This window comes from Crocuta crocuta, unplaced genomic scaffold (genome assembly GCF_008692635.1).
Source record: "Crocuta crocuta isolate KB4526 unplaced genomic scaffold, BGI_CrCroc_1.0 scaffold443, whole genome shotgun sequence".
Classification (NCBI taxonomy): Eukaryota; Metazoa; Chordata; class Mammalia; order Carnivora; family Hyaenidae; genus Crocuta; species Crocuta crocuta.
Genome location: NW_027529446.1, coordinates 1,098,923 through 1,107,546, shown reverse-complemented (window position 1 = coordinate 1,107,546; position 8,624 = coordinate 1,098,923).

The following is an 8,624-nucleotide window of genomic DNA, read 5'->3' as shown; positions in this document are numbered from 1 at the left end:
GTGACACGTGTGCTCGCTGCAGTAGCGTGTCTGGGCCTCGCTCTCGTCTGCCCTTCGCTCCACGGGGCCGTTACACGGGCGCGCCCGCTGCGTCCCGGCCTCGTGCGGACGACCCCGGGACGACCCCCGCGCGGCTGACGTCTCCACAGCATTCCTTCCCCAACGTGCATCCGCCCCTCCCGCCCGCACCCTGAGGGGCCGCTCCCGTCCCAGAGCGTGTTGACTTTGGACAGCATCAGGGTGCAAGCTGCCTGAGAGCCAGAGATCCTCAGATGCAGCAAGTTCAAAGCAACTTGCTTAGAATTGGAACAAAAATGTTTTCAGATACACAGTAAAAAACTTGGGAGTTCGGAAGGCTGTTGGGTGAAAACTCGGCATCCTCCCACCCCTGACCTCCAAGACCTGCTCCCCTTTCCTGGGGCGCTTTCTTACGTGTCAGCAGAGAAAGTCTGTGTTTGTCATCTAACGTGTTCATACAGAACTCTGCTCGCTGTACGTGGGACCCTTTTACTAGGTACAGCTCGGATGCTCCGTGTTCTGACACAGATCTAGGTCATTTGTTCTAATTGCTGCAGCATATTGTGTTAGTACTATGATCGGGTAGAAATTTAGGCTCTTTCTGGTCTTTTTGTAACAAGCGATGCCAGATTGATTGATTATCCTTGTACAAAAGGCTTTATACCCAAGTAGGAGTATTTCTGTAAGCTGAATCCTGTAGTGCAGGGGTGCCAGGCTTTTCCTAGGTCTCTAAATGCCAGTGTGATCTCTCAACAGGTCATGCCAGATTGCCTCCCACCAACGAAGGAGGGGCCTAGTGTCCTCCATCGCTGATGCTTGATTTTGCAGATCTGGTAGGCGTAAAATAGTATTTCATCGTAGCTTTATTTGGGCTTCCTAGACGTATAATCAAACATCTCAATGGTTTGGTCAGATTTATTTTTACATTGATACACTGATTATTTCTACCACTAGTATACTCACTTCAAAACTGGAAAGTCTATACTTATAAACATGTGTATGTTTATTTTAAATTTCTTTAGTGTTTACTTGAGAGAGAGGCATAGAGAGTTGAGGGGCATAGGCAGAAAGAGACACAATCTGAAACAGGCTCCAGGCTCCAAGCTGTTAGCACAGATCCCGACGTGGGGCTTGAACTCACAAACTGTGAGATCATGACCTGAGCCGAAGGTGGACGCTTAACCGACTGAGCCACTCAGGCACCCCAACGTGTATATATTTAAAAGCCATGTGTTATTTCATATCCTTCAACCATTTTTCCACTGGGTTGTTGGTGTTGTTTTCTAGGAGCAGTTTACATATGAAGGAAATTAGCCCATTTCCTGTTAAAAATTTTTCACCCCAGGGGCGCCTGAGTGGCTCAGTAGGTTAAGTGTCCAACTTCGGCTCAGGCCATGATCTCACGGTTTGTGGGTTCGAGCCCCACGTCGAGCTCTGTGCTGACAGCTCAGAGCCTCGAGCCTGTTTCAGATTGTGTGTCTCCCTCTTGCTCTGACCCTCCCCTGCTCACACTGTCTCTCTCTCTCCCTCTCAGAAGTAAAAAACATGAAAAATTTTTTTCACCCCAATCTGTCATTTGTTTTTGACTCAGACTGCGTTTTTTTCCTTTGATTTCTAAGAAATTCATTGTATTTTGACCAAGCATTTGACATCATTAGTAGTCATTACTAGTTTTTTTCATTTATGGCTCCTTCATTTTGTGTCAGGCTCAGAAATATTTTCTCTACTCCAAGATGAAGAAACATTGGGTGTGTTTTTCTGGAAATGTAATGGTTTCTTTTTTAGATATATATTTAAAATTTTAGTATATGTGCTGCCGAAGCGAGCACATTAAAATTTTGGTGTCATTGGAAAATGCTTCGGGGAAGGAGTGCGGTGGGTACAAACAGTGTGCTTCCCCGCAGCCCCAGATCGATTGCCCCAACTCCCTTTCTGGCAGAGTCCACTCCCGCTCCTGCTGAAGTGGTGCCTTTATCGCTCAAGGGGCCCTTGAGTGCGAGCAGTCTGTCTCCAGACGCTGCATGGTCGCAGCTCCGCTGCCTTCGCTACCGAATGTCCCCCAAACCCCGTCTCCCCTCCTTAAAGTCCAGGGAAAACCGCACCTCAGAGCCAACAGTTGAGGATTCGAACATATTGCGTGCGATACTACTTCCACGCCACACTCTGATCGAAAGGACTCTGAAAGCTTCAGGATTTGTCCCCGGCCCCCTCTCCCCACTATGCACAGGGCACAGTGGTGACCTGGGTTGAGGTGGTGCCCTTTCTCAGTCTGGCTTGAATAGCCTCGGCCCTTCGGGAGTACTCAAACTGCTTATCTCCCCTGGTCCTGCCCATTGCTCGGAAAGGATAAACTAAGGCAGGCCTCTGTGGCCCACGAGCCCTGCTGTCTCCTCTTTCCACGCGGAGCCCTGGGAAGGCTCACCCTCAGCCTCTAGACTGGGGGTGGGGGTGGAGGGAGGTTGGGGGGATTGGACCACGCAGGAGCGGTGATGGGGGAAAGCCAATGGTACGTTCCAGGATGTGCCCCCCCCCCCCTTCTGCTTGGTATGGCCCATGGGCCAGGCTGCCTGGGAGAAGGGCCAACTTTCGGTTCTCCATTTTGTGGATTTTCCAGAACACATGTGTGCACACCCGGCGGCAGCTTCCTCCTGCTGCCCAGCAGGGCCGTTAGCGCGCACCCCGGCAGGGCGCCCCGCGGCTCACCGGAGCCTCCGGTCGCCCCTGTGACCCCTGACCCGGCACACCTCAGATGTGGGCCCCTGGGTCCCCTGGCCTGGGTTCTCCCCGGTGCCCGGAGACCCCGGGGCACAGGGCCTGCGTGGCGGGTGACAGACACACCTGCCTCGGCTGGGCACGGGCCCCTTCCCGACGGGCGGCTCTGGGTCAGCGTGGGTGCCGCTCACCCCGGGCCGTGGGGCCCAGACTGGACTCCGCGTGGGGTCCTCGGCGCCTGAGGGCCAGTCCGTCCATCCTCTCCTGCCCCTGGCGACCCCGTGTCCCCTCGTCGTCCCAACAGCCATCCCAGCTGACAGAGCGGGTGGGATGCGGCCCCCTCGCTGTCTCCGCCCACCTGGGGGGCGCAGGACCCCGTTCCTTGCAGACGGCGGCGGCTGCTGGAGGAGCACTTGCCCAGCAGCGCCCACACCGGAGACGGGGCCTCTGGTGGTGCCCCCTGAGCACCCTGACCTGATGCCTGGGTGCTCCCACGGGGCGGGTCGCCGTCGGGGTGCAGGCCCCCTGTGGGCTGTGGGACCTGTAGCTGGGCGGCCAACCCAGCATCAGGGCCCCTGTCCCTGACACTTCAGTACTCCTGTCTCAAGCCAAATCTGGGCCACTGGGGTGGCTGTCCCCGCCGTCCCCATTTGGAAATCGCCTGGGCTGAGTTGCTTGCCGAGGAGAAGTCATGGGACCCCAGCACGGCTTAGGCCCTGGGCTCCCCTGGTGCTCAGACAGTCTCTGGACACAAGTGTGGCCCTTTGGGACATTGGGCTCTGTGCTGCCGCACCCCCGTGGGTGGCCCCAGGCAGGAAACACGCCCGAGCCACGAGTGTGTCCACAGCGTGTGCCCGTGGGGCCTGGGTGGTCAGGGCCTGGCTGCAGTCCCTCAGCTGAGCCAGAGTCCCCTCTGTGGCCACCACCCAGCCCCGTGCGCGAGGAGGAGGGGGTCTTAGAGAAGGGCTTTCATCTCGCTCACAGCTCGGGCCTGCGGGACCCGGGCTCCAGAACTTAGGAACTGACCTTTGGCTTCATGCCTTTTTTTCCCATTGCAAACAATGCAACAGTAGACAGACAGACTTGGCTCCGTATGAGTGTTTCAGGGGTTCCTTTTTAGGAGTGGAATTGGTGGGTCAAGAAGTACATTGAGTTTTGACAAGATAAAGCAAGGGGTGTAAAATGCCGTGGTGCCCCCGTGGTCAGCTGCTGAGACCTTAGTCAACTGTCTGTTGAATAGGACCCCTGTGCCCACTCTCCCTGTTTGCTTTAAAGTTTCCATCTTGTGGGGGCGCCTGGGGGGCCCAGGTCATGATCTTGCGGTTCGTGGGTTCACCTGGAGCTGCTGCAGATTGTGTGCCTCGCTCTCTCTTGGTCCCTGCTCTGCTCGCACTCTGTCTCTCTCTTTCTCTCTTAAAAATAAATAAACATTAAAAATAATTTAGTTAAATAAAATTTTCATCTGGGGGGAACCTTGCTGTCTCAGCCAGTGCAGCCTGCAACTTCTTGATCTCAGGGTTGTGAGTTCGAGCTCCATGTTGGGTGTAGACATTACTTAAAACTTCAGGGATGCCTTGGGGGCTCAGTCAGTTGAGAGTCAAGCTCTTGATTTGGGCTCAGGTCATGATCTCATGGTTCCTGAGATTGAGCCCCACGTATGGCTCTGCACTGACAGCACGGAGCCTGCTTGGGATTCTCTCTCTCTGCCCCTCCCCATCTTGCTGTCTCTGTCTCTCTCAAAAATATATAAATAAACATTTAAAAAAACCCTTCATCTCGGAATACTCCGGGCTCACCAGAGAAGACAGCAGTGAGTCCCATCTATGGTTCACCTGGTGCCCCTCATGTTAATATCTTGTCAGAACCAAGAAATTCACTTGTGTGTATTAGCATTAACTGTACTCCAGCCTGTATTCCAATCTCCCCGTTCTGTCCCAGCATCTCACACGCCGTTCACCCATTCTGTCTCCTTAGTCTTAAAATATGACACTTCTTCATGGTCCTTGTTTTTCATGACCTTGACAGTTTTGGGGACTAGTCAGGTGTTTTGTTAAGATGTCCCCTAACCTGGGCTTGCCTGAGGTTACATGGGGGTTATAGGTCTTGGGGAAGAACAGAGTCGAGGTCTCTTATTGTCACTCCCATCAAGAGTCCTTGATGCTCCCCAGACATCACCCTGAGGGGGACTTTGATCTTGACCACCTGGCTAAGGTGGCAGCTGCCAGGCCTTCCCACAGTCAGGCTACTGCCCTCCCCTTCCCTGATCTGATCTTTGGAGTCCTGGAGTCCAGTCTACACTTCAGTGGGAGGGATTTATTTAGAAAGTAAATTTTCATATAGAAAAGTATAAAAAAGAAATGAGACGTGGCCTGTAATTGGACTTTGTAGGTACCTGCTGACATTTAAAAAGAATAATACAGACACATGGGTTCCCAAAAAAGTTGACTTGTATAGAATGTACTATTAAAACGGGTGTCTGGGTGGCTCAGTCAGTCACGCCTCTGACCCTTGACTTCAGCTCAGGTCATGATCCCATGATTCATTCATGAGATTGAGCCCCGCGCTGGGCTCTGGGCTGACAGCACAAAACCTGCCTTCTTTCCCTGTCTCCCCCCCCCCGCCCCTCCTCCCTTCTCTCAAAATACATAAACATTAAAAATAACTGTTAAAACAAAAAGTCTTCACTTAATAAAAAAAAGATGGGGCCATTCCAGCATGTATATACACAGGTACACGTGTCCACATACACACATTCGTACCCTGGAGCCTTGATTCTGAACCTGACTTAGCTGGGGCACCTTCCCTGTGGGCACACGTCTGGGGCCTCTCCGCTCTCCTGTGCCCCCAGGAGCCCCGCCCCTCCACAGCTAGTGACTGCCCCCTGCCCTGCCTGGGTCTTGTAGCCTGGTGAGAGCTGGGCAGTGAGGACAGTAACGGGGCGGGGGCGGCCCAGCTGTGCCGGTTACACTGAGGCCAGGCCCCGACGGCACCGCACGGCCGACAGATCCCGATTATGGCCGGGTGTAATGCCTTGTGCGGGGCCACAGCGCTGGGGGCACCCAGGACGCAGCCCCGACCGCTTCGCCCACACTCTGCGGAGAAGGTGCCCCCTCAGCCATTGCCCAGTTTCCCTGCAGCTGCCCTGCGTGTGGCCCCGGCCATACCGCCTTCCCCCACCCTGCCCCCTCTTTCTTCACTCTGCACCTGTGCCCTTAGCGGACTCCCAGCTCACTTGAGCCCCTCGAGGGGAAGCTGCTGGGGGGATGGCTCGGAGCTCAATAAAGATCCCCAGAAGCAACAAATGATTCCTGGCTGCTTTCTTGCCCCGCTGGCTCCCTGGGCGCCGGGTGCAAGCTGTGGGTGGGGGAGCCTCAAGGTGCTTCTTGCCTTGTCTGAGCTTGGAGATCCCTTGCTGTGTAGACTGGGCAGCACCTATGGAGGTGTGGGGGGGTATCTAAGGCCCCTGAGGGCTGCTGTATTGGTGGGGGCTGGGGACCCGGCCCAGGGGGCCCGGGGCGTCAGGAACGAGGGCTCCCAGTACCCACCAGGTGCCCGACTGGATAGTCCACGGCCTGGCCGGTCACCTCTGCGGCCTGTAGTCTACCCTGAATCCCTCTCCCGCATCCTCCGTACAGCCACGTGCAGGGTAGGGGTGGGCGCAGAGGGTCTGAGGGAAGACAGAGTCAAGGATGGGGCCCGCGTTCCGGCCTCTGTCCGTACGCGGGCAAGCAGTTCTGCTCCCAGGAGCCCACCCTGGCCACTGCAAGGGCCCCACAGCCAGGCTGGAAGGGGCCGCGGTCGCCAGGGAGGGGGCCACCCTGTCGTCCCACTTCCGCGTCACCCCCGCCTCGGACTGCCGTTAAGGCTGCCCCCGGCCATCTGCGCCCTCGCTGCTGTCGAGCTACCGGGCCTGGACGTCCTCGGGGCTTCCACAGGCCCCACCTTCCCCATCCGAGTCCCGGGGATCCCCGCCCAGCGCCNTCCCGGTCCCCCGCCCCCGCGCCGCCTCCAGCGGACACCGGCCCGCCCCACCCCTCGTGAGGTGCGCACAAGTGCCTTCCGAGCGGGGCGCAGGAAGAAAGGCGAGCGCAGGTTCACTGGGCGGGGCGCCCCGTTCCTCCCTTGTCCAGCCCGGGGCTCCGGGGAAGGAGAAAGGGACGACGGCAGAGGGGGCGCCGGAACGACGGGGAGCGCGGTCCCGCAGNGCGCTGAAAACGGCCTCCCGGCTGGATTGGGGGGCTGGATTGGGGGGCTGGATTGGGGGCTGGATTGGGTTGGGGCTGTCAGGGGGACTGTGGGTCTCCATGGCCCGCCTGGGTCCTGCCCTGGCGATGGGCTGTGAGGATGCCCTTGGATTTCAGCCCTGTCACTCTCCAGCACCAGGCCTGTTGCCGGAGCTCAGTTTTTCCATCTGTATAAAGGGCGCATGAAATTCTGCCTCCTGAACATCCCTGAGGATCATGTCACAACACTGGCTTTGTGGACACACTCTGATTGTGGAGAGGGCGCAGGGAAGCCGGGCTGGCCGCCCTGGTGTCCTGGGGACACGGTGGGGCAGCCCAGGTCACTTGCAGGCCCTCAGATGCCAGGCACCCTCCTCCCTGCTCAGTCCTCATTCTGTCCACGGGGACTTACAGTCTCTGCTGGCTTGTGAGCATAAGACAGGATAGGAGAGCCAGGGCCAACTTGGGGTGGGGTCTGCGTCTCCTCCTGGGGCCACCGTCCTCTCCCGAGCAGTCCCTGGCCCTGTCTACACTTGGAGGCACTGAGATGTGTGTGAGGCCCCCCCGGGGGTCAGTGAAGACGGGTAGGCATCTTTATGTGGCTCTGAGGGGAGATTCCTCTCTGGGAGGGGGGCTGGGTCAGAGCAGAGCCCTGGCTCATTCTGGGTGGGTTGGCCTGTCTGAACAGTGGGGGTGCTGGAGTGGGCGACCGTCCGGAGAGGGACCCCGTTTCTCCCATTGGGCTCCTCCTCCTGTCCCGTCACCGGCCCTGGGTGAACGCTGCGTGGCCAGGCCCCGGTGTGCTGACTTGTTTTTTCCCTTCTGGGTCCGTTGAAGGGGGCGCCCAGGCCACCTCCTAGGCAGCTCCTGGGACACACTCCTCCGGGGCGCCCTGGACTCCTTCAGAGGCTCCCTAGGCCCCCAGGCGGTGGTGGCCGGCTCCGTAAGTCCCGGGGGGAAGGAGGGACTCTTTGCTGGGGCCAGGACGGCCATGTTGTCATCCGTGTTTTAAATGAGAAATTTAGGCTCACAAGGCCCAGCCGGGGGTGTCCCAGGGGAGGGTCCCTAGCCCCGTGGGCCGTGGCTCTGGGATGCCCTGTCCCAAAGTCTTCTTTGTGATAATGGCGTGTGGCCCCAGAGGACACAGCTCCTGGACCAACTGACCGTTCCTGAGACTGGCAGCCCCAGACTTGGACAGACACCCCTCGTGCTGTTTCTCGAGGGTCTCGGGCACCTGTCTGCTTCAGCCTGCAGGTGCGGGGTGTCCTGACGCCCCAGGACCACGAAGCCCTGCGTAGCTTTTCTGGCCCCTGCTGGAGAGGTGGCTGCTGTTAGGCCTGGCTTGGTGCTGCCCATTCCCAGGGACTGGCCTGGGGACAGATGTGACAAGGAACAGTAATTCCACTAGCTGTTTGCGGAGCCATCCCCAGAGGGCTTTTGGGAGAGAGTCCTGCCCTCCCCTCCCCCNTTCACTCTCCGTAAAGGCAATGAATCCCGATCGCAGCCTAGCTCCATTTTACAGATGAACAGACTGCGATCAGGTGCCTGGCCCGAGTGCAGCGTGGGACCCCCATCGCCCTTGCTCCGCGTGGCGTGGGGGTGGTGAGGCCGGGAGGGCAGGGAGTCTTTGGGAGGGCCACCGAGCTGCAGGGGCAGGATGTGCTGTGCCCT